Genomic DNA, 26531 nt, shown 5'->3' with positions numbered 1-26531 from the left:
CAGCACCCTCTGGCCCAAGGCATGGCCTCTCGAGCGATGGGAGACCTGGACCCTGGTCCTGGGTGAGTGTTTGACTCCAAGATCTCTTACACTCTAGCTGGGAGGAGAAGCTGGAGCTTCAAGCTGTCATAACAAAAAGAAATAGGTCAAATCTAATCAAAGAGGCCCTAGTTTATCTTAGAGTTTTGTCAGTTATGCAGCATCTGCTTCATGCTCATGCCAGTTATACTAATTTACTACTGAGATCCTTTTTTCTAATCAATTTGCATGAGAAACTAATCCAACACAGATTTCACACACAGGAAATCCCTTTAATTTATATAGAATTAGCTGGAAAGTAAACTGATGTAGAATGTGGCCTGATGTGTTTTTACAGCCCTTCTTAAAAGCCGTCTTGAATTTTCATGAAATTTAGTAGGCCATGCACTTGCTCATGTAGATGGCATTGAGGATACCCTAGGAATGTATTAATCACAAGGACTCAAACTTAGATAGGAATGAAAACGAGTTAAAAAAAAGACAAGCAACTAGTGGGACACAGAAGTGAAAGTTAACTTCTGTGTTAACTTTCCAAGTTTGCTTTTCTCAGATTTTTTAAGCAGTGAAACATCATGAATAGGAGTATTTGCAAATATTATTTCTAGTCTTCTACTTTTAAAGGTTTACAAGACAATGAATGTCAAGTTTATGTATGAATGTAACCCTAACCTGTTTATTACTTGTATCTGAGTCCTTCAGTTCACAGAAACCACAAGATGCATGTACCTAGTTTATTTACACATCATTTACACCACAGTACTGTCAGGACCTGGGCCCAGKCTGCCGGGTACTACTTATGTGCTTTTACCAAGCAGTCATTTCTCCCAACAACTCATAGTACGAAAAACCAGCACAGCATATTTTTCACATTCTGAATATCCATTTTTTTGCAGTGAACTGTCCATGTGATGATTGCATAGGAAAACCAATTTGCCAAGAGAAGTGTGAATAATTACAAAAAATGGCTCAATTTGATGTGGCTTACAAATAGTTTGTGGACAGAAAGGAAGGTGAAATATATTTTTGTGAAATCATTTTTGCATTCTGCTCCACTTCATGTAGTGCTGCATGGCTGCTATCAGAGAGGCAGCAATGAATGCTAATTTCTAACTGGCATAAATTACTTCAAAGGTGTTTTTCTTAAAGATTGCATGCTATGACACTTATTGTATTTTCCATTTCTCACTAGGCTGACTTAATTTTACTTCCAACGAGCCTCAAGCTGTGATTTATGTTACTGTCAGACTTAGGAAACCAATTGCCTCAAACCGAATATCTRAAAACAAAATGTTGTAAATTCCAAGTGAACGTTTGTAATTGTTTTCTTTTTATTAGCTGCACAAACCTATTTTTCCCCTGGCACACAAATCATTTGTAATGGGCTCCTAAATGTATTTGTTAATGCATTCACCCTCAGCTTAAACAATGATCTTCAGCAAATCCAATAGACGAAGCATTAAAAATAAACGGAAAAGGCCTTCTATAGCATTGACTTGGGTCTCATATAAAAACAATTTGGATACTTCAGGCTGGAAACAAGTCTTTTGTTACAGAAGCTGATTGTTCCCTGCTGCAACTCATGCTACCAATTTCTTTCAGATGTGTCCTCTCCTGAACATTCTCCTCAATCACATCACCACTTTGCAAAGCACATATTGCCTCCTGCAAGACATTTCTCTCTGAGACAGTGTCATGCATTAGGTATCAGGAAGCCAGTTGAGATCATGTGCTTTACACATGCTCGTAATGATATGCCCCAAGTGTGTCAGCTGGTACCATCTGTGGTGCCTGGAGCGGTGTCTGGGAGGCTGTGACAACTCAATTGCAGGCTGGAGGTTTGAAAAACACTGGATAATTACTATTCCCTCTTAGGCAAGAAGACTCCTATGTGCAGTGTTAGGAAGGCCACATCTGTTACAACTATTATTATGTCTCTGCTGATCATCAATATTACAATAAAAATAGTCATCAATCTGGATAAAAATCACAATTTCTTTTCAGCTCCAGCCCACTGATCTGATCGAGTTGTGAGTAATAAATTGATGCTATGTTAGCCTCTTGCTTTGTGTGCTTTTCTTTGTGCTCTGGTTGTTTTTGGAAGCTAGGTAGGATCCTACCCCAAAGAGATACCTGGCAGTAGAATAAGAAGGCAAGAAGGAGAGCTGGAACTACTCTAACATTGAAGGTTTGATGATTTGAGAAGAATACTGAATTCTGAAATTCTAGTTCAAGAAACTTCTTTGAAGCCACTTCTTTCAACTACGTTGCTTTTTATTCAYCAAAAGATCTTAATTATCAGGCTGATAATGGCATTTTCAGAACATGTTTAGGTTAGCATCTAACTCAAAACTGCAGAAGCTTTTGCTCAGTCAAATTAGYTGTGTTTTAACTGTGAAAATTCAGTGATGATTTTATCAGTTTCATTGTACCCTAAGCTAAGTCCTTCTTGGCAACTTGAATCTCTGTCTCAGGTCCCTTTTATTTCTAACCACAAGGTTTTGACAAACCAAACAATAACCATGCCCTTTCTTTGTTCTTTTTGTCCAGCACTAACATATAATGACTTGGATATTGCAARCACTAGAATGACAAGAACCAAATATTCTTACTGTGAAAATTAGAAATTTGGATGTGAGAAGATACATATTTCTTCACAGTGTGTTCAGCTACCCCTGCATTTTATGCTGAAGCTAGAAGAACTAATAAGGCAGAGAACAAACCTAAGTTTCCAGCCACCAGGAATAAAATCTGAGCTCTTGGGACAGTGAAAGAAGGTGTATCTTGAAATGGCCAGTGGGGGAAAACGTGCGAGGGAACTTACATGATATGATTTTGCATTTCCTCAAACTGGTAATTCCTGAAGGAAAGTGTTCAGTGCCATATCAGATATAACAAAATTACTGTTGCTGCAGTGTTCCAAGTTTTGTTTTCTTCATACAGTCTAACACCAGACAAAACAACAGATAAATATCAAGACAAATTTGTTAATATTGCATTATTGGCAGACAAAAAAAAGATCACTTTACATTGGAACGCTGAGCTCCTGCCAACCACCAACAAGTGGATAGCTCTGTTTTAGAACTTATTGCTAATGGAAAAAAATATATGTACTGCATAAAAATAGAAAATCTGAAGGCGTTTGAAAAGGTTTAGGTTCCATTCTGACAGTCCCTCTAAAATCAGCCCTGCTGACAGAATTTTGAAAAATACAGCTTATGTAAAGATAGTGGCATTAAACTTTTCTATAGTTCTGTACATCTCTGAAGTGTTCTATGAAAAGGAACCACAGTGGAGCAGATGAATATTATTAATCCTACTTAGACATGGAGAAGCCGATTTATATAAAGAAAAAAAATGGTTTGAGAAGGAAAATTAGTTTCAATATGTATAATAAAAAAGGCTGAAAATATATAAACRTGTCCTTACTGTGAACAAATGTTATAGGAATATGATTTTTATGCTGCTGGAAGTATTTAGGGGCAGTGAATATGAAGTGTTAACTGCTGAAACACTCTACCAGTGTGTGGACCTTTCAGAGGTAAGGGTTTGGMTATAGAGACCCACAGTGCCTCCAAGAAGCCTGACCCTGTCAGGATGCTGATGGTGATCACTGCGGTCAATAGACTTGGGCTTTGTGACCTCTTGTTTAAGCTGGGATTTTGGGGTTTTGCTCAGTTCAGGTAAGACTGATGCTGGAAGGAGAGGAAGGACTGTGGCAGGAGCRTATGTGTTCTGTGTGTTTGTTCCCTCCCCGCAAGGACGTGGTTCTCTGTTTGGGGAGGAAGGCTGTCCACCTTCCAGCTCATAACACCTCTTCTTTGGTATCTGTGCTGAATTTCAGTTCTTTTGTGATAGACGATGGCCTTCATKGCAGGGATGCCATGATTATAACACAATACATCTGGTGCGTCTTTCTGTGGAGCTCTCTGCATTTTCTTAAATTGCTTTTCTATATCAAGTAATGGACAGACCTGTGATTTAGAAACACTGACCAAAAACATTGATGAGAGAGATTATGCATCAAATTCAGGCGCCTACATGTACAAACAGGAATTAGCTCATTTCCCTGCCTCAGACACAGGGTAAGATTATGGGTAAGACTGTCAGGTGGGGACCATGTAAAAGCTTTGCTGTGTTTTCTATGGCTCATACACACRCACGCACATGCACAAAAATGATAAAATGGAGGCATTTAAAAGGAACAGTCTGAATCATGAAGGGCCTGAGCTACTGCCCACTTCTTCCCAGAGATCTTCAGCCAGGATACTGGAAGAGCTCTCTCAGAGTGATCTGATTGTATGGATTGAATAACACATCTTAAAAATGATTAGATTTTGACTGTTTCTGGTTTTGTTTTCTTCAAGCCACTAAGGGGAAAAAGGAAACAAAAGGCAGATTTTGATTGATCTGGTAAATATGGATGTGGCTGGAGCCAGGAAGAATACATTACAGAAGTGATTGATGGCCTTGATTACGGTCAGCGTAGTGCGAACACTGGCTTTTGCTGTRACGGCAGACTGAACCTGCTCTTCCCTTGCATTCTGTCTGGCGCTGCTTGTGCTATTTTCTGAACAGGGCCAAAGAGACAAACAACAACAGAATTGCGATCAGACTGCTTTAGCTAATGGTCAGCTGGCATTTGCACTGTCACATTCTTCTGTCAGGACCCAGCTTTACTGGCGTTCAAAATACAAGCTCACATGGTGGGCCCAGATGGTAATATTTATTTTACCATTTATTTTTCAATTGTTTCAGAAAACAAAGTCAAGATTAATTTGTATAGTTTCAAAGGATGATATTTTCTGTTCCAATGTTATTATCAATTTTGATTTGCTTTAAATTTGTTTGCCTTACCATTTCCTCTAGGTTTTCAGTTAGCATAACTCTAATACAACAGTTTAAAAAGTACCTCCTGAATACATCTGGTCATTTCTCAYCATAATCAAAATGCTTGTCTACTGCTGCTCTGTACCACAGGAGAAATTGCTATATGACATGAATTCTTCCGTGGCACGTCTGGCCAGTCAGCTTGGCACACTAGAGAATATAGACTATCTCGTCTGAAGGAGGAGGACGTCTAACACACACAGTGCAGTGCAGGACACAGACGGGCAGGCTAGATAAGGAAGGGAAAGCACAAAGGTGACCACAGCAAGAACATGTGGTATCAGTAAGGTACACACAGATATATGGATGGCTCTTTTTGCTGTTTTTCTTCAATCCTATTTTGTGGGCAAAATGTCAAGATGCCAAAAGGAGGTAGCTGCAAGAGCAGCTTTGGTAAGGACAGTGACAGAAGGGGGAGAGGGGACACAGACTTTTGTGTGGGAAGGGAGATAACCGACAYGACTGAGTGGAAATAACAGGGCAGAGAAACCAGGTTAGATTACGGGAGAGGAGCTGCACAACAGAAGGTCTTCCAGACTAGGGCATTAGACTTTTTCAGAGAGCRATGAGGAAACAGGCCAACATCCAGAGAGGCAGATGTTATGGTCAGAATAAGAAAGATGACTTTGGCAGCAACACCCTGACAGACCAGCGAAGGGAGAAAGCAGTCCTGTGACGAAGACAGCAGTAGCTGAGGAGGGACGTGATTAAGTGTGTGTGAGGGGGTTGGCCGCAGGGCTGGAAAGGCAAGGCTAGATGGCTGAAATGCTGCAGCAGGTGTGGCTCACTGGCTCCATCCTGCACACAGGAGACAGGTTGGGAGTCCACAGAAAAAGAATGAAGCTCAGTAGGGTAAGGACAGTCAAACACACCGTGGGAGGCTGACACTAGCCTGTGCTAGTGTAAGCATTGCACTGCTTTGTGCTATTGCCTTTGCTATCTGTGAAGGCCAGCCGCTGGGAAGGAGTCATTTGGGATATATACTAGACTTGGCACACTTCACCAAGGACCGCGTAGAGGCTCAGCCCATGCACTAGACTTGTTCACCACATTCATCTTGTCGATGTAATGCTGCATTCACTACATTGTTGTGCAGAATAAGCTCCTCATTATTAGTGCAGGACACGTACAAGTTAACCATGCGGTGGCACAGGCAGTATCTGATATTTGCGTGTAATTGTTGTGACCTGATACTTGTGTAACTAGAGGATGAAAATGCTTTGCTTTATCTGAAGTGGATTTTCCATGTAATGACCATATAACTAAATTAGAGATGGATAAACTTGCTGAGATTTAATATGAGCTCATAGCGAAAAAAATGTGTTTAAACAAACTTTATGTTCAGATATGTCTTGACAACCGGCAAAAATGCTATTTCTCATTCTTTGCTAAGATATGATCTCATTACACATGAACAATCACTGTGACACATGCAGAAAACGGCATAAGAAAACCCCCTTCCTGATATTATCTCTGGTTATCAAGTGTTAGATGCAAGTCTAATGAGCTTTGATCTAAATGCCATCCAATTTAATTCTTCCCATTATTTTGGCTGAATAGGGATAGTTATTAGGTTTCCTCACACGTGCTCGCTGTGGCACAAAGGCAATGAATCATTCTTATGCCACAGTAACAAAGCTGAGCCTTACTCAGTCCACCAAGGACCAAAGCTCTGATTCTTGCTCAGCAGAAAAAACTCAGAACGTGTCGTTGCTCATAAAGCAGGTGCCCAGGGACAGCCACACCTGAGGATATTTGTGTAGGTGGTGTTCTGGTTCATGGAGAGAAAGAAACTTTATTTGCTGAGGCTACAAGCATTGCTCCCAGGAATCTCATTTTGTCCTGGTAGAAGAAGATGCAGGGAAATCCAACCTTACCTTTGGATCACGTTTTTGTATGGGTATGGGTCTAACACCTTAAGCAAGTCTGCTCTGTGATCCACGCTGCAAATTCATTACCTGTAGCAGCAATTTCTACTGCACTGTCCTGGTGATGTATACAGACCTCCTGCTGATGGAAATGAAGGCAGGTGGAGCAATCCAAGCCCAYACGGAGGGCAGAAGAGGAGAGGAGACTGTTACCTGGAGCTTCCCAGGTGAAAGAGCCAGAAGTGACTAGTGTACCCCAAGACCTTCTTTTGAGAGGTTAGAGAGGACCTCAGATTGGAACATTATGAACCACCCTAAAAATGAAAGAGTCACAAACACAGCTTCTGTCATGGGCCTCTTGAAATATTTGTGGAAATTACTGGGTATCTGGAACCCAYGATTATATCGGGATACACCGTGAGCAGATTCATTAAGAATCTCAGAATAAAGTCCTTGGCAGCAAGCACAGTTTCTAGCTTTCACTCAGTTGGTCTGTAATTTTGGTTTTGCAAAAGCAAGGTAGCTGAGAGTTGGAGTTCAGGATATGCAGAATTAACAAACTGACCCTCCCTTACTTGAATCACTGCATTTTTGTTATTTTTCTGGAGCAATGTGATAACTGAAGAGCAGAATGCCAGCCTCAACCTTGAATCTCCCTGCTTTTGTCAGCTTCTGTCAGCTGTGTTTCCTTAACATTATTTCAAGATAATTTGAGTATTTAATTCATTAGGCAGCAAAATCCTGCYAGTCTAGCAGGGCATTTCCCAAACCATTAGACACGTCCACGTGTAAGTTCACACCCATTTGATGTGCCAGCTAYAATACACAAAGATAAAGGTTTATTGGAGACTTTTCAAATATATTCCATTAGTCAAATTCAAGGCAAAAAAAATTTCAGTTTGTCTCAAGTAGATTTTACAAACAGCACATACCATGCAGCATTGTTCTCTACCAGGTAGAAAATATCCGATATTAAAAAACCTAATCATCAAATCATGCAGTTACAGATATTTCTTCTCTACCCTTCTACCCTGAAGAGATAAAAAAGCAAACTCTTAGGATTTTCAGGACCAGCCTATCTCAGTTTGCAATCTCTAGCCTCCACATTTTCACAGTATTTCATAAAGTTTTATCAGTACACAATGACTTAATCAATCTGACCTTTAATAAGAGTCATAAAGCTATAAGTCTGTGAAATTCTTCAACAATTTATCAGCAAGAATCAAAGGAAAGAGACAGAATAACAAATTTTAACAAGCCAAATATAGAGGAAACAGACATTTTTTTTTACCTGGGAAATTCCCCTGGGGGAGGGTAGGTTAAAGAATTATACAGCTATTGAGGGAAAGCCACTGTATCTTTCCACATACCTAGGATCTTTGTAAGACCACAGACCAGACACCTTTTAAATACCCTAAGCTTGACAGCAGATATAATGTCTTCAATATTGAAACACTGTTAAAAAAACAATAAAAAACTCCGCAAAAAATGAAAGCAGAGGGCTTTACAGCTTACTCATTAATTTTATGACATATGTCACTTTCCAAAGATCATTGCTTGGGGTTTTATGCGGAGACAAGGAGGAGACTTAATTGTCTCCCATCCATCCTTATCAGACTGTAAGCAGACTTGCCAAGTTTTGGTCACGGAACGGAGTCAAGATTTGAAAAATGCACTCTCTGAGCGATGGTTCAAATTTTCCATTTAAACGTACTGTGAATCTTCAGAGTTTTATGTGAGACTGCTTCAGATTGCAGGAAACCGAAGCCAAAAACGGGGAGACACACTGAAACTCAGTGAGACTTGGCAGCGCACCGAATCTGCTGGGGCAGGAACAAAGGCTCGGCGAGCAGCATATGCTATCTATTAAACTTTGTTCTTTGTGTGCGTAGACAGCGAGAGGGAGAGAGTGACAGAGGTAAGAAGTTCTGCTTTCTCTTGATTTCAGACAAAGCTTTTGCCCAGATTATCTGATAGCTAAAGGAGTCTGGAGAGAGCTAGACATTTTGGGGAATCGTTTCACAGAGCAAATATTTAATTTGCTGTTCTTTCTGYTTTGTAGGAAGTATATTCATTGACCACAGTCTAAACAACTTCATTTAAGAGTACATGAAAGCCAGCCCTATTGCAACAATTTGTTACTGATGAAGAAACCCTTTTTTTCCAGCCGGGAAATTCTTGTGCTTTTAGGAGACAGAAGATGTTTCTAATTAAGCTGTTCACCTGCATTCTGGAAATATATGGATAATCTAATTGGGAATGACTATGATTTCTCAGAGTCTCTGAGGAAAACGTAATGGAGAGGTGAATTGCTGGAAGAAAGCCATTGAACTCAACAGTGCTATAGCCCAGGTGTGCCCAGCAACCATGGAGATTTGATCCAGTGTCCCTTTCTCAGGGACCAAAGGCCTCCAAAAGTCCAACAAAAGAGTTTAAAATATATGTGAAGAARGCAAAAAGCATGTGCAGTTTTGAAAAGAAGACCAAAAAAGCCTAGCCTAGTAGAAGTCAATGGTAAAACCTTCTCTAATTTCGGTATCCTCAGGAGTTCACCCATGGTTCCAGAGGTGTAACACTTAGAGAGTGTAGCAGTGTGGCTGGCCCTGCCTGCCTGATCAGTCCCTCAAAAGCCTCTTTACTTCACCTTTGTCCCTTCTCCTCCTCCTCCTCATGGCTGACTGAGAAGCCCCAAGGACACCAGTACACCCACAATAAAACTGGAGGAGTGGTTGATATATTAGATGGTTGTGCTGCCATTCAGAGGGACCTCAACAGGCTGACAGCAACCTTATGAAGATCAACAAAGGGAAGAGTGAAGTCAGGCACCTAGGGATAACTTACCTCAGGCATCAGTAAAGACTGGGGGTCWGCCAGTTGGAGAGCAGCTTGCCAGATAAGTAGCTKGGGCTCCTGRTGGACAAGATGRGTATGAGCCAGCAATGTGCTCCTGCAGCAAAGAAGTCCAATAGCATCCTGGGGCTGCATGAGGAAGAGTGTTGCCAGTAGGCTGAGAGAGGTGATCCTKCCCCTCTACTCAGCACTAGAGAGATCCATGTGGAACGCTGTGTCCAGTTCTGGGCTCCTCAGTACAGGAAGGATTTGGACATGCTGGAAAGAGTCCAGCAGAGGACCATAYAAGCAACTGAGGACTGGAGCATCTAACAATAGGAGGAGAGGCTGAGAGAGCTGGGACTCTTCAGCCTGGAGAAGAGTGGGCTAACGGGGGGGTTGGGGTTATACTGAAGAAAATGAAGCCAGACTCTCTCAGCAGTGCTCAGTGAAAGGACAAGAGGCAAGAATTTCTTTTCTAACATAAGATTTTTTTTTTTTGACTCTAAGGGTGGTTGAACACTGGAACAAATTGCCCAGAGTTGTGGAGTCTCCATCCTTGGCGATATTCAAAACCTGCCTGAACATGTTCCTGAGMAACCTGCTGTAGGTGATCCTAGTCTGAGCAATGAGTTGGAGTATGTGATCTCCAGCCTCAGTGATTCTGTGAATTCAGCAGCTGCACCATGACACCTAGGGCATCTCTGGGCTTCCAGAAGCAGAGAGATCTAGCTCTCATCCAAGAGCCCAAGGAACTGCCTCATGGATTTCTCTCATAAAAGGCTGACTTTTGGGAAAAGAGCTCTGCCAGGTGACAAACCGGGTGTACCTGACATACAGATGCCATCTATAATATACTGAGGTGAGTTGTAAATACAGACAAATCATCTAGAGTACCCAGCAAAGTGCTGCTCCATTGCTTTGGCAACTTTTATGATTTTTGAAATACAATTTTCATACTGGAGTGAAAATGAAACTTCTGACTGTGTGTGCAGGTTTTGTGGCACCACTGGCTATCAGAGACACGGGAGACAGCCCTTGACTCACACTGGAACACTTCAGCCACTTCATTTAGAGAGAAACAATACATCTCAGGCAGATCGAGGACTTGGAATCTGTGTTTCCTATAGGCCAGAACAATACTCTGAAGARTGCAGGTAGAAAGCATTGCATCTTCCAGGCACAAGTTTTACAGAAACGCTTACCAAAATACCATTTTGTCAGGAGTAAAAAAGTTCCAGTCAGTTCTAGTTCACATATAACTGCACTTCAGAAAAGGAGATGATAAGATCGACAAGCAACTGTACAACTTCCTGTCTGGACTAAGACAAAATACACACATCATTTCCAGTTATTGAACAAAATTACTTCACCAGCATGTCATCAAGAAATGCTTCTAGGTTTTTCATATAAACAAGTGCATGTAGTTTATGCAAGGACGTCAGGCATGGTAAAGTGATCTTGAACAATTATTTGCTGCACTACATCTGTTAGAAATTTTTGTCCTTACTCACATAGAAAAATCTGAGGATGCATCTCCACAGATGTTTGCTCTCAGTAGAGTACTTTAGCCCCCACAACGCTCTACGCAGCCAAGTCTAGATAAGGCTACCATGCATCTCAGCTTCCCCAGACTTAGCTCCTTTTTCCATCCAGAATTGATGTTTTTTTCTAGGTTCTTGGTTCTGTGGTTGGATCAGAGGCCACCATAGAGCTGAAAATCTTGGAGAGATTGAACCTACTACATATGCCGTGTGGATAGCCTGTCTATTAGTCATTGCCCCAGGCAAAACACGCACATTAAGGCCAACGCCTCTTGGCATCACTGATCTCATCATGCATATCCACAGGTGTTCCTGCCACAGAAATCCTAGATATGGCATCTTGGTACCTCATCTATTTCCAGTGCTTCAGTTACCCTGTTTATATACAGTTCAAGTCTTGCTGTTCCCCACCACAGCAAGCAATGTGGACATAGCTACCTTTAGTAGTGATAAAGGACTATCCAAAGTATGATGTGGCCTATCCACCACGGTACCTTGGTTCAAAGTGTGCCCAAATTCTTCTCAGAAAACTTGCTCAAAAAGGATATTAAGAGTATAACCTGTCCATATGGGTACGTTTCTCCTTAACACTATCAGTTCCCTTCATATTTCTTTCCTTTTCTAATAGAACCAAGCTGTTGCCATTGCTTGTACAGATGTCTAACTCATCCATTATTCATTATACGAACAGTATTGTTTTATCAGTTTTAAATGACTTGTTATTCAGTTTCATGTCTCCATGCTTTTATTTCATGAGAACGGTAACCTTCCTTATAGCATTAATTACATTGTATGCCTCTGTCATGCCGTCACTTATTTTCCTCTCTAATCTAAGCATCACTAAACTTTCCAAGCTGTCCTTACATAAAAGACATTTTCATTCCTCTAACCGTTTTTGTCACGTATTTCTCTGGCTCTTACTATTTTTGCACTAATATTTTAAAGTCGGGTGACCAGGAATGAACAAAGAGGACATGTCTCTGGTTTATTTAATTATATCATATTATTTTCATTATTGTTTTCTATCCTTTTCCTGATACATTCTAACAGTTTGCCAACACTTTTGATGCACACAGAGCAGATGGCTTGGCTAAGATGTCTGCTGTGACACTTTTTTTCTGTATGCTTGTGATTAATTTAGTGCCAAGAAATATGTCATTCTGATTTTTCCTTCCAACTTGCATTAATTTGCCTTCATCTGCAATGAATTTTGTCTGCCATAAAGCCACCTAGATTTCTCTGCTCCAGCAGAAGTTCATCATAGACTTCTCTCACTTGGACTATCTTATCTATGTCCATGTCATTTCCAAATGTTGCCTCATTACCGTGCCGCTTGTTTTCTAGGATCATTCCTAGCAAGGCTCTCTTCCTGTCTTGAAAATCAGAAATTTTGACCCTCTCTTCACCCTATTTCTTTGGAATTGTCCGAATTAGCAGGAGCACTAGTTCCAGGGCCACAGACACAGTAACTTAGTGTGATAGCCTTCTACCTGAAGGCAAAATGAAAGAGAAACAGCAGCCAGCACAAATTCAGCAACTGTGATACATCGACAAACCTTTTCTCATTTCAGCCCATGGAGTTTTAGACGATGGTGCCAGTCTTCCCCTAAGGGTGAGAATTTTTCCACCAACTTGAAACAGAGGGGAAAATCTTTGTCCCCCAACAGGATGGAGAGACTCAGAGGTCTGGAAACAACCTCACACAGGATTTTCTGAAAGGATGTCATTCTAAGAGATACAAAATCTACAGGACTGTTGTGAACATGGAAGCATTAAATCTAAGGGGACTGATGTTTTGTAGTGTCAAGAAGAACCCTGGCATCAGAGAAACTTAGATATTGAGTAGCAGAGCTGCAGAAAAAAGAGATGAACCTGCACATGGTTGTAAGCAAGGGGCAGAGTGGCAGGGAGGCTGCCATTCCCCTGGGGTTTAGAGGTCTGTCCAGGCACAGCTCCCTCCTGAGACTACCTACTGTTTTTTTCCTACATTTCCTTGATTCCAATTTGGCTAAACGATAACTGATAACATGACTTTGTCCATCCCAATTTAAACAGTCCATTCTACAGCCAGTGCTCTCTCCCTTAGTCTAGAAAGCGAGTGAGGAGGCAATCTCTAAGCACGCTCACTCCTCATACAGCTCCTTCTCCAGCTGCCCACATGCTCCTTTGCTCCTCTCCGTGCTCCCTGAATACTCACACTGACCTTTCCCTCCATATCTCAAGAGCTCATGCACCCCTCTGTGTTCCCAAACAAAACTGGCCAGGAGCAAAGACACGTGGCAGCAGATAAGGAGCAAGTCTTGGTGCAGGTGTTGTAAGGAGCAGATGTAAGGAGGGCAACACAAGATCGACCTTTTCATTCCATATGACAAGTAAAATATTCATTACTACCCAGGCCTCCAGGATAACAGTCGTCTTCAATGAAATCTCGGTTAGGATTTTTCAAATTACACACCATCAAACTATTTCCGCCTGCTGAGTAAATAGTGAAACTCGTTTTGACTTCACCAGAGCAAACTTGCCTATCGCTGAACATTTTGAAAATCTATGTATTGTATGTGTTATTGGTACAAGTTCAGGCACATCATTCCTTAATTCCTTCAAAGCTCTTGGATGTCTCTAGTCCCACTCTGGAGACTTTGCTGCTATTTTGGGTAGCAGTTGCTTATGTTTTACATTTTGACCTCTCAGATTCCAAAATATATTGTAATATTGTTAATTGAAAATAGCAGGTATTTCTATGGTATATCAGTGACTCACTTCAGCAAATGTTTTATCAGAGCTAGAATGAGAAAAGAAAAACTGCAGTCTCCAAATACAGAGCTTGGTGGCCCCTGCACAAAACTCTTTAGCATCTGGGAGCAAAATATGTCTTTGTATAATCTGTTTCCCATTGTGGTTTTAAAGGTCTGCAACATTTTTACAGGCTCAAGGACCAAAGTAACTCAAGACTAAACTGCATTGGCTCACCCTGGGGTAACCCCTATAAATGACAACAAATCAGCATTTCACAGTGAAAAAACAACACTGAGTGTTCTACAAAATCCCCAAGAAGTTTACTGCAGTGATGCTAACAATGCTAGACATTRAGGCAAGGAATTTCCTTTTTGCGTTTCAAGAGAAAAAACACCCCAGCTGTTTCTCAGCGGATTCCCAGCCAAGTCGGAAAGCTCTCTGACCCAGCTCTGATGTAACATCGAATACTGGAAATGGTGACTCCCCCACGCAGCGCCTTTCCAGAGTGCCCTCCAGTAATAATTTTCACTCCAGAAAGCAGCTATTTATCTAGAGCACACATCGCACTAAAATCTCTCTGGAAGAGGGAGGCAAGGCTCTTTGCTCTTCTCCYGGGTGAACTAGAGTGATAGCCAAGGATGGGAAAAATCTGGTCCTGCAAATGATGTTCTTTACCTTTAAATACCACGACATGCGAATGATTGACGAGAAAATTGAAACTTGGCCTCAGCGCTCATTGCATAACCTATGGTGTGCTTGATCAGAAACCGAGAGGGTAATAATTTCCTATTCCCAGCAAGACATCACGGTTATTACACAGTCTAAACGAGAAAGGTACGTGCCGAGAGCCGGAGGGGCTTTGACGGTGTGCCCCAYGTGCCAGGACGTTCACGGCAGCCCTGCAAACAGCTGCCTGGGCGGAAACCTCTGTGCCAGCCGCCCTCTCCTCTACAGCAGGAGCAGAGCTGCACCCAGGCACCCACCTTCCTCCCCTCCAGGAGCCGAGGGCTCTTGGCCACCACTGAGGCCACTGGATGGAAGGCCGGGTCGTGGGGTGGCCCACGTGGCTTCAGTTTGCTTTTAGCTTTCAGTGCTCCCCTACCTGTGCTGCTGGAGAGTCTTAAATCAGTCCTGATTTAAYGTGACTAGGACACAAAACTGTCTGCCAGAGGGCACCATGACGATGGTCCCGATTTTTCTTGGCATCCTCCGAAAACCCGCAAGCATTTGTGAGACCAGGCTGAGATCCTAAGTGGATAGATCCCTTCTGTGGGGAAAACACCRGGCATTTATGAGGGGAAAGGAGAAACCTGTAGACAGTCATACAGAGAGTTGAGGCCCAAACACAYATTTTAGCATATGAAATACTTAAACTAGGCATATTTTGCCCTCTTAGCTGGCTGCARGCATGAGATGAATTTCACTAGCTTAAAATTCTTTTACTTGGAGTTAAACTAATGTATTTTGCCTTGTGCTCACYATGGGACGAGAGCATGTGCATGCACACAGAGGCATGCTCGGAGGCAGAGCCCGTTACYGAGGCTCAGCCAACACACGCTTATCTGCTAAACTGCACTAACGCCGTGGCACATCCGATGCACTAGTGTCCCTGCTGTGAGCCCGGTGAGCAGAGCGCTCTGGGCACAGAGATGTGGTGACACAGGTGACTTCTGGCATTAGGGAGCATTAGGTTTTCTTTAACCCAGCTGCACAAGTTTGTGCTCAYGGCTTTGCGCAAGGCCTGCACAGGTTGTGCAAAGTTGTTTTGCAGAGTTGGGGCAAAATAAAGGGATGGCCAGAGAGGGCCCGAACAGCAAAGGAAAGTCTTCCAGACACCTGGTACCGAATGTGGCCTGGACAGATGTCTGTCCACGGCACGCGAGGCCGAAGGGAGAAGAGGCGGGAGCGCGAGCGCTGCACACCGAGGGGGAGGCAGGAACAGGCATACACCAGCTTCGGAAAGACAGCGCAAGCTGGCTTGGAGAAAAGCAGTCGTCTGCAGTTACATCTCCCTGTGTGTCAGGAAGGAAGAAAATCTGACTCTGTTGTTCACAGAATAAATATTTCCTGGCAGATTCCCCTTTTTCTTAGTATGTATTCATTTATATAACCTGCATGTTGAACAGTTAAATTACCGCACCCTTGAGTGGGCATCTACAGGCATGCATGAGATTCCTGGGACCTGATGCTAGCAGTGTTTACAATACCTAGATTCAAGCCATTCGACCTTACCACATGCTTAAGCTTAACTCGTTGCACATGATAGTATTTAGTTCTGCAGCACTGGCCCCGTGTGTACCCCGGCCCAGAGGTTTCAGGGTGCAGTGGCCACTGGGTGAGCATGCATTTCCAGAGCTTGCTGCAAGGTGTCCGTTGCACCACCAAAGGGTCCTGTCAAGAAGGGAGAAGCTGGACTCCTCTGGGAAAGAATGGCTCCGGTTTGCAAAGGACAGCGCCCAGCTGACCRTGTTGTCATTGACTATAAGAAAGCAAAACAGCCGTTAAAAGGTGCACATTTGCACAGAGGGAGGGAGGCAAAATGTAAACCAAATTATGTTTGCTGTCTTGAAGGGTTATTTCCAAATGTTCCTTCTCTGCTTCAAGCTAAACAAAGCTTGTGTACCTTTGCATTTACTTCAGGTGTTCCACAAGAAGCTTTTATTTAAAGTGCAGTCACACTGGCTTCCCCTCTTCCTTATTCAAATTACAAAGCATTTTGAGGGGGAAGTGTGTGTTGGTAAACAGAATATTAAAAGCAAAAAGAAAAAGAAGTACTTCTGTGTCATTACTTCTGCCCTTCCTCTGTGTCCAAAACACCCAGCCTGCCCTGAACACAGCTCTAAGGGGGAGAAGGCCGTTTTCCTCATCTTCCTCATTTCTGATGCTTGAAGAAAGCCTGAAAGGAATTTGTTGCAAAATTCCTTTGTTAGCAACTCATGTTTTCTTTTCCGGTATAAATTCTATGGAGGCGGAAAGCTAGTGAAGGCACGTTGCAAAGACGGCCTGAAAAAAGAGCTGGAGAGAAGTTTACAGGGAAAGGTCTTTATAGTTTAGCTGGCTAAGGATTTAACCTAATTTTTAACAGGTCTTGGGAACTCAGGACCTGTCCTTGCTGCCCGCCGCAGGGCTGAGCAGAGATGCCAGAGCAGGTGGCACGAGCCCGTGCGGGCAGCAGCAGGGATAAAGCTCCGCTAACGCCGCACAGACACTGCTCTATGACCTTGTCCGCCCGACGCAGAGCAGAGGCAGAAGACATCGTGTCCGTGCGCACCTGCCTGCGTAAAGGTAACTCAGATCGCTTATGCGCTTTGCATATGATACCCTCCACTTGTGGAAAATGGAATATATGCATATACACAGGAAGCAGCCAGTGACTTGTTAATTATTTAGGTCACCCGCTTGATAGCTCAGCAGAAAACAATGGACTGCTGTCTTCATATTTCTTATACAAAAGCCAACCACATAAAAAACAGTTAAAACCAAGCAGAAATAAACTTYCAGGACCTCGTTATGTATGTCAGAAGAAAACAAGGCACAATTCCAGCAGGGGAGGAAAAATCAATTTCATGTCATTTAAGTGACTAACTTGTCACTTTACTGTGAAATTGTATTTTATTCTGTTTGCTAGCTGCCTTCCTTTCTCAGGTACTTAACTTTTCTGAAGTTTACCTTTCCCACAGTTCGCCTGTTAATAAGCCTTGCTTAGTGACTGATTAGGAGCTACTTTATCGTCATTCACATTTCTGTATTTGATGCTGGGAATCTAAAAGGAATCCATGTCAATGTTCCCCTTTGCATTTTATTTCATTCTAATAATCAATTTAAGAAGAAACGGCTACTAAATATCTACCTAATTTTTAATTTTGTGTGTTACAGAGAAAAAAAAAACAGTGGAATATAAATAAATTATATTCTGAGAAATACTGAGGTTGATGTTTTTCCTTCAGATGTCATTTTGGAATAAAATTTTGGAATAAGCACAATCACTTCTGAAAAATTTCTCTGCTTTCCAGGGAAAATAAGTTTTGTGATTAGCATTCTCACTTGAAACACRGATATTTTCAATCCTTGTATTTTTATAAGCCATGGGAATAGCAGTTTCCCCTTACTGCTTCTTGGAATGAAAATACCTGAAAATAAAAAAGAGACTGAGTAAAGACTTAGAAAGAGCCCCCCTCTCTTCGCACTGCTGTGCTGGCAGAGGAGAGGCAAGGCCACAGTCTGGGGAGTCACCCTGTGCTTCAGGTGAAGCCCTGATTCACCGCTCTGGCACCCACTGCTGTCACTCTGCCCCAGGCAGAGGGGAAGCCAAAGACAAGTACGCGCAACTTTTGACAAGACAAGCTTTGGGGAGCAGCTCCAACAGATCTCCAGCAAACCCTGGGCAGATTTCTGTGCTCTTGCCAGCTCACCTGGCGAGGCTTGGGGCTGTGCAGGGGCTGTGCTGCAGAGCAGCTCCACCGTTACATAGGTATCTACGATAAAAACGGTTCTCAGCTCTGGTTCTTCACGCGCTCCACCTCTTCTGGTCTGTTGTTTAGGCTGTAAGCTCACTCAGGCATCAGGCTCATTGCTCTTTTTACTGAGAAGCCAGAAACAATCACTGGGAAAGAGCATTCTTGCTACTTTGGATGTGTTATGCAGACCACAGAGTGCCAAGAGGCTCCAGCTGGTCACTAGCCCCTCAGYGAGCTGGGAACCTGAACAACCAGCATGGTATGAGGAAGAGCTGAGGTCTTTTATGTTTTCACTTGTTGATTTGCATTTGAAGTCTCAATCTTTTCAACAACTACAGCAAAAAACCCTTTTGCCCCGATGTCAAATTTTGCCCTTTAAGAATCTGGAAAAAAATCTTCTTGCAGTTCCTGTGCCTCCCCRCTTGTGTAAGAGGTGGTCTGATGGAAAGCTCTGCAGTGGACAAGCCTAATGATGGCCCCAGGTAGATCTGTGGGTGCTACTTCTGGCCATGAGCCAGGTCAGGGAGGCCAAGCCAGTGCCTGCCCTGGAAGCTGGGCACCCAGGTGAGCCTAGCACTGTTCTTATGCTAATACTTCTTACTGCATGTTCCCATGGCCACTGTTTGTAAATATCTCTGAAAATGAAATTTCCAGCTCAGAAGCATTACTGATTATACCTAGTCTGTACCTGACATTATCAAGTCTTCTCAGTTTTTCAACCTCGCAGCCCCAAAGCAAAGATTTGACAMAGACATTCTTTTCACCTGCACAGACTCCAGCAACAGGCTGAATTTTCCCTAGAGCTGCCAAAGCATCAGATACTTCTGGGAGTGGATAGAAAGTCATGTTTGGATTGAAACATGGTGGCCWTTTAAGGATACACAGCAATTGTACAGAATAATTTGGCAAAGGAAGTTAGAAGAAATGCTGCATCCAACTGAAATGGCAGGAACATTCACAGGTAGGAAGAATGCAATTATCCAGGCTGAAAGCAGGCCAAGATGCCATTCATACTGCAGACTTGGCATTTCTCAAAATGAAATAACAGATGTTTCTGTGAACTTCTGTCAGGCATATGTTTTATTAATTAAATCTATAAGAACTATGCCTCTGGATTCTTTTTCCTGAAGAGAAATGTAAGAAATCTGAAATATCATATATAAATATATATATATCACACACCCACACACAYATATATATATTTATACACACATATCTTTTGGTTAAGAGCAGATGAATTTCTGGAGTAGATAAAAGGGGAGAAAGCAGCTTTCTGGGGCTTCATGATTATCTCTAGCCTCTAATTGCAAGGTTTGTGGGACCCCAGACAGACAAAACATACGGAAATATGCTGGAGAAAGCAATTTTAAATGCAGGGTAATAGACTACATGATCGTACAGTTTTTTGCTACTTCTAACCTCTCAGAGGTAGAGAACTTGCTACAACAAGGGGGATGTTACAGGAAAGACAGAAAGGAGGAGGAATACAATCAATACTCTGAGCAGAAGCGGGTGTACAGTCCTGCAGAGACAAAACTTGTTTTGCCTGAGTTCTGGAAAAAGTACCTGCTGAATCGAGATACTCACCATTGTTGCTGGCTGGGGACTTTGTAATAGGTCACRCAGAAAACCTCATTCCCTATTCAAAATTCTTCTACCACCCACCTCTTTAAAAGCCATAACAATGGAAAATAGGGAGAAACAGGCTTGCTGCACTGCCAAAAAAAACAGGAAGTTTTTTTTTTTAATTATCTTTTTTGGCAAGAAGTGAATAGAAACCACCTACATAGCAGAATATTGGCTTTCTTAGGTACTAAGCAACACACCTGTCTTGTCTCCAGTCAGAGTGGTGTGTTTGCCTAAGAATGAAGTGCCATGAGACACTACAGCAACAGGACCCAGAAGTCAAATGTCTCAGCGTAAGTCTTCCTCCAGGGCTCAGTGACTCCAGTAATTATGTTAAAGGATCTTCTTCCAGCAACATAGGAAGCTCAGGTGACTCTTTGCCRTCTGGCAGCTCTGTCCCTTCTGCTGATCATACCTGATCATGCAGTTCTCCTTTGCAATGTTGTGGTGCTTAGGAAGACAGAAATCTCTGGGGCTAGTAATTCCTTGCATTTGAAAAGAGAATCCCTTGAGCAGGACTAAAAGGGAAAGTCACCACGGAAGGTCCCATATTTTGGACCTCTCTAATTAAGACTTCCTGCTTGCAGAGCAAACTAAGACACACTTTTACATTTTTTTCTCAATGGAGAATGAACTTTTTTGAACCAGAATAAATGGAGCCAGAACATTTATCTTTTTTCTCAAGTCTTATTTATACAGATGTCTAAAAGTTGGACGTGTTCTTTAGTAAATAAAAATAATTGAATTAAATACCAGTAACAGTCCTATTATTTCAGTCAGGGTCATTAGTGTGGCTAGGTTAAACATGAACATACGGAAAAAAMCAGACATTTTTTCTCTAAGCCACTCAAGCTAGCCCGGTTACTGTTATAACTTGATGTGAACAAATGAAATACTATACCCAAATGTGGCGTTACCACTTAAAATTGATGTTGAAAATTGGGGAATGGTTCAAAAGAGCTTCATAACTCAGTGAATGAATGATCCATAAAACATGCCTGGTGGTGGGAAACCCGATACACTCAATCTATCTGCTTTATTTGAAATCAGCTTAAAAGGGGAAAGTCTGCTGATAGCAAATGACTCTTTAGTGAAGCACAAGGCAGAACATGAYGTAGGGATTGGAAGTTCATTGTGGTTGTAATAGACAGAAGATAAACATTTTTCACAGTAATGGTGAGGCATCCTTCTGAGGCTGTATTTACCTGGCACAGTGCAGAGCCTGTGAGGGGTTCCCCGGTGAGCTCCTCTCACACTGGTTCCTTCACACCTCTCAGTGCCAGGCTCTAGCAGGAGATTCCTGTAGGTCCTGGAGTGCATTAACATGACACTGGAGCTCAGTAGTGCGGCTTCTTCTGCAGCCTTTCTGATCCTGCTGCTGAGTCTCTGCTTGGCTCTGCTTTGAACTGTGCAGGCGAAGCCCGAAGTTTGCAAGTCAAGCTAGATACTCTTTGAAATGACACCAATACACAAGTTGGGGTCTGGGTTCAGCTTGTGCTGAAGTAGCTTTTGTTTCAGGTTCCATCTGAAAAGTAATGGTTCAACTAGTTCTTGGTTCAAGCTCAGGCCAGTTCCCTCATGAGGCCAGAGGCTCTGACCCACAATCTTTTCTGGGCTGAATGGAGGCACTGTAGATCATCTAAGTCACCTATCTGCAACAGCTACTGTCTCTGTTAACAGAGGCAGCAGAGGGGGACATACGGTCTCCTCTCGCACTGCCAGACTTACTAGTTCAAACCATTGCAGAAGGTAGATTTGGGCTCACACTAGGCCGAGGAGAACACTGCTCATGCTCGCTTCTTTCAGTGCTGCTGGGAGTACTGTATCCAGCAAACTGGACTGCTGAGTATGGCAGTGCTTCAAATGGCCAAGGCTAAAGCCAATGGAAATAGAGGGCCAGACCCTGTGGATGACATGAGAAGGGCAAGTTCCTGCTCTCCCTTGTTTCTAACGCTCTACAGGAAAATAAGGTAGGGCCTCCAGCACCGTGATGGTTTTTATTTGGTTCCCTCCCAAAGCAGGGAAAAATATTTGTATCCACCATTAAAAATTCATGTAATCTCTAACTGTCTGGTGGATGTAGGTCTTTAACATTGACTAAACAGGAAGAAAATTGTTTGGAAGCTATTGAGAAACCTAAAGTGGTTATTTGAGCCAGGAACACTTTACTGGAGGTACCCCAGCTGAGGGGTCAGTATGTGTTCCAAACGACATGGAAGATTCAAAAGATTGACCACAGAGTAAATTCTGTGTATATTTCTCAGGGTATATAACTAGTCTGAAAACAAACTCATGTTTGTTTTCATTTAAGCAATGTCAACAGATTAAAATACCTTTAATTGCTGAACAATCAGTGTTGGGTTCTGATTATCTTCAAATTGGATGTGGACCTACCAGTTGTATGAGATATCTCTCTCCTAGATACGTGGTTGCTTTCTTTGGAAGAACAACTGCAAACAAACTGCTTCAGATGCACGCACCATTAATAAGAATTTGTTCAGTGAAGTAAGTGCCTGGGGGATATTATGAATCACAGAGTCACAGAACCATTGCAGTTGGCAGGGACCTCTGGAGATCATCTGGTCCAATCCCTCTGCTCACCCTGGTCACCTAGGGCAGGTTGATCAGGACTGTGTCAAGTTGAGTTTTGACTATCTCCAAGGATGGAGACTCCACAACCTCTCTGGGCAACTTGTTGCAGTGTTAAACTATCTGCTCATTAAAGAAGCTTTTTCTTATATTTAAATGGAGTTTTCTGTATTTCAGTTAGTACCCATTACTCCTGTCCTTTCACTGCGTATCAGTGAGAAGAGCCTAGCTCATCAAAGTCAGTAAGGAGAGCACTGCTTAAAGTATCACGTGGTTTAGGACAGTACCGGAGTGGGCTGGGGAGAGCCACGGCACTGAAGGGCACCACACTCACCAGACCTGCCTTCTTCTCTCCCTCAGCTGGGGACAAGGAAACCTCTCACCCGTTTTAAAATGCACTGTGAGACCTGTGTCTCTACAATGCCTGCTTTATATTATTGTGAGGGAAAGCCTGGGAGAGAAGGTAATAATTTGTATTAACCCAGCAGACATATGGAGAGAAAAMCAAACTTTTGTGTCACCAGCTCTTTCACAGGATTGTTTGTTCTCATTGGAACTGGAGGTGACTGGAAGATATTGTCCTTATTACACATCGYAACTGTTTAACTCGTATACCTGAGCCATTCACTGTAAAAAGATACCACCATGTTATTAATGAAAAAATAATGTCTTTGAGCAGATCTGCAAGACCTAATTCCACTTTAATCCCATGTACAATCTGAGTTTCCCAGTGGAACGTCTGTCCTTGCAAATGCTGCTATATACCATTTTTCATCCCTAGAGGCTAAGAGTCTCTGAATGGCTCAGAGTGTTACAAAGATAGTAGAAGTAGTTCACTTTCACTGTTGTTATTATCACTTTGAGTGTTTTAAGATGGAAATCAACACAGAACACTGACATAATCCTTAGTCTTATTAAACATTGAGTATATTCCCCTGTTTGTTCCAGCTATATGAAGTTATACATTGATCTGTGTGTTATATTGCCCCAGTCCTTTAGTCCTTGTTTGGGTAAATGGTATTAATTTCTATGAGAATTTTGTCTGAATTTTATCTTAAAGTAGAAAGACTTTAATTCTGAATATATGCAACCTAATGCAAAATAACCAAGGGCTGAGCAGAAGTCAAGTTAAGTTTCAGTCATGATACAGACATTGGCATGATAACAGAACTTTCTATTGATATCAGGACAAACCATCTTCAGATCTGAAGCACTAGCATTAAAGGAGAGTTCAAGCCTAAGAAGAAACATATGTCTCTGAAAGAAGGTGATTCCAGAATCCTACAGTGACTGAGTTTATTCTTTCCTCTTTAATTTAACCCTCTATCTTCACACACCTCATCCTGGTCTGAACCGTATCTGGAAACATTAAGTAAGTTGTGCCTGGGGGGTAACGCCTCACTAACTCAGATCTTCAATAACAGAACTGGAGAAAACTTTTCAGTCATGTTTGCCATTGCTAACAAGCACATATCAATGCAATTTCAGTTCAGCCCAGCGAGATGAACTGAGTGTGTCAATGACTCCAACTTTTAGTCTGCTTGGAGGTGTATTGGGTGCATCTTAGATGGTTTCAGTCAGCTCAGAGAAGCAGACAAAACAGAAATGTCTTTGATCTTTCTAAGAATGTCCCAATTTGCAAACTGGGCTAGAAAAAACTCAGGAGAGCAAGTTTCCATAAAATCTTTTGGCAGCAGTCTAGTAGAAAGATACCAAGAAAACGGTCTAACATGTGGCAATTCAGCATTTCCACTTCCCATYTCCAACAGGGCCAATATGCCTAGAGGTGCTAAAATGGAGGGACTAGCCTTGGTTCTCCCAGTTACAAGAGGTGTGAAGCCCCTTAGCTGCCTGATAACCTCAGCCTGCAAACACTGTCTTATTCTACAAAGGTGAGGAGTCCCACTGAATGCAAGACACTATTCACACAAAAGCTGTTTCCAAGACTGAAGCATAAACACCCGACCTTATCAACAGCCTGAACATCTTGACTTCAGTCAACTGGGAACAGAGACTTCACTGCTAAGGCACAGGCTCCTGTGTTTAAGCAGAGTATAGCATACTTCATAACTGTGATCAGGGATTTCAGGCACAGGAGGAAAAGTTAAAAGAATACAGATAAATCAGCACAATAGGCAAGGAAGATAATAGTACTAAGTCTACAAAAGGAGTCTGGCTTCTGAAGGTTGGTGCTTTATTCCCAGGCCACCTGCCTTCATCAGACTTCTCAGCCTTCAGTTAGGAGCCCAACCCCATACACTGCTTGGACAGAAAGAGATGCCAAAGAGTGGCATTCCCAGCAGTCAGGGAGCTCTGAGCTAAGCACAAAATACCAAGGTGAAGACCACAGCCTAAGAGCAATTCCTCAAAAGTAGTTGGGTATCTGATCCCTTCACTTTGGAGTCAGAGTCAGAAAATGAGCTTGGAACCTAAACCAGACTGGCCATTTTCAGCAAGCACAAGAAAAGACACAATTGGAGCCCCGCTCCCCTTGCCAGTTTTCCCAGTGGTTTAATGCCCTTACTGTGGGGAACTTGTTTGAAATCCCATTCTGCCTACAGGAAGTAGGAATATGGACCCGGGTCTCCATCCTCCCATTCTCAGCTTCATTTTCTACTTAGCGCTATGAGCACCGCGGCCCTCTGGTTTCCTTGAGCAAGAGCCAGTGAAGTTACGGCGACGGCGGCCCAGGTGGCGGGCATGTGGCAGGCAGGCAGCAGGGACACCCTGCGAGCTGCGCTGCATGGAGGCACAGCAGCGCTCGGCGGCAGCGCGTACGCGGCGGCAGAAACATAAGCACCCTGGAGATTTTACTGGGAGCATCTAAATAGCAGAGGAAATTTGGCTTCTTCTTGAGTTAGGCAGCAGCCAAACAGGGAGGATTCAAATTTTGGACAGAGAGAGTTAAAGTGTCAGTCTCTGTGGATGTAGCTGCTACTGCCTAAAAGAGATTGATTTGAATCTGGATACCAGACCTACACAACGCAGAGTAACGTTTAGTGACTGTGCATAGTTAAAGAAACCTTAACAGACCGCAAACATTTTTTGAATTCCATTTTAATTATACTGGTGATGCTACTGTAGGTATTAATGAAAATGTAAAGCATATGGTTTGGAGCAACAATAAAAAATGCAGTCTCATGAGTGAGGCAGGGTCATATTCTATCAGTAAAAGTACAAATAAAGGTATTTTTGCAGAGTCAGAAAAAGCTGGGATATTTGATATCGAAAAAAATTATCTTGCATTAAAAATGTAGTTGGGACAAAAGAGAGAAAATATTTTACATATTTTATACTCTTTCTGTGAACATATTACAATGCAGTGAACCTTTTAATAGTTTTAAGATGAACTAATCAAGTTATTTTTACATTTTGCRCATGATGCTAATCATGTTTGTAGCTTTATGGTGCTGGGATACCCAGTACAATGACTTTTTTATTTCTAGAATTCAAGTAATGCTTTTATAAACTTTTCTCATGCTTATTTTTTATAAAGCTGCACAGAAAGGTCAAAGAAAGGGTTTTCTTTTATATTATGACAGCCTCCAGTGCGTTAAAGAATAAAAGTGGTTTATAAATAAAAGTCTCTTTCATCTGTCCTTTGATCCCCCCAATAAGAAAACCTCCTTGCAAGTATTTTGCTTGACATAGTCATCATTTCTTATTAGTTTCAAAATATCTGCAAAACAATGTCTTGATGTTACGGGTAAACTCTGCTGGGAATGGAGAAAAAGGTTCATTGTGCAAGGAGGGTAGAGACTCTACGCTACCTTTGTCTGTGGTTTTTGGCTCCCTGATCCTTGATAAACTGGGCTGCTGGTTTGACCGCATACGTTCCAGTGAAGCTCCACAGCTCAGCCCAGCTGGAATGACCCCCCAAAGTTGTGTATTAACCACGCTTCTCTTCCCTGCTCAGGTGGCCCCCGCATCTCTGCGCCAAGCGCCAGGAAAACAGA

The sequence above is a fragment of the Rhea americana genome, unplaced genomic scaffold, assembly GCF_003343005.1.
Source record: "Rhea americana isolate MKP2758 unplaced genomic scaffold, rheAme1 scaffold_74, whole genome shotgun sequence".
Lineage (NCBI taxonomy): Eukaryota > Metazoa > Chordata > Aves > Rheiformes > Rheidae > Rhea > Rhea americana.
The sequence above is the reverse complement of the archived record's forward strand: the minus strand, read 5'-3'. Positions refer to the sequence as shown.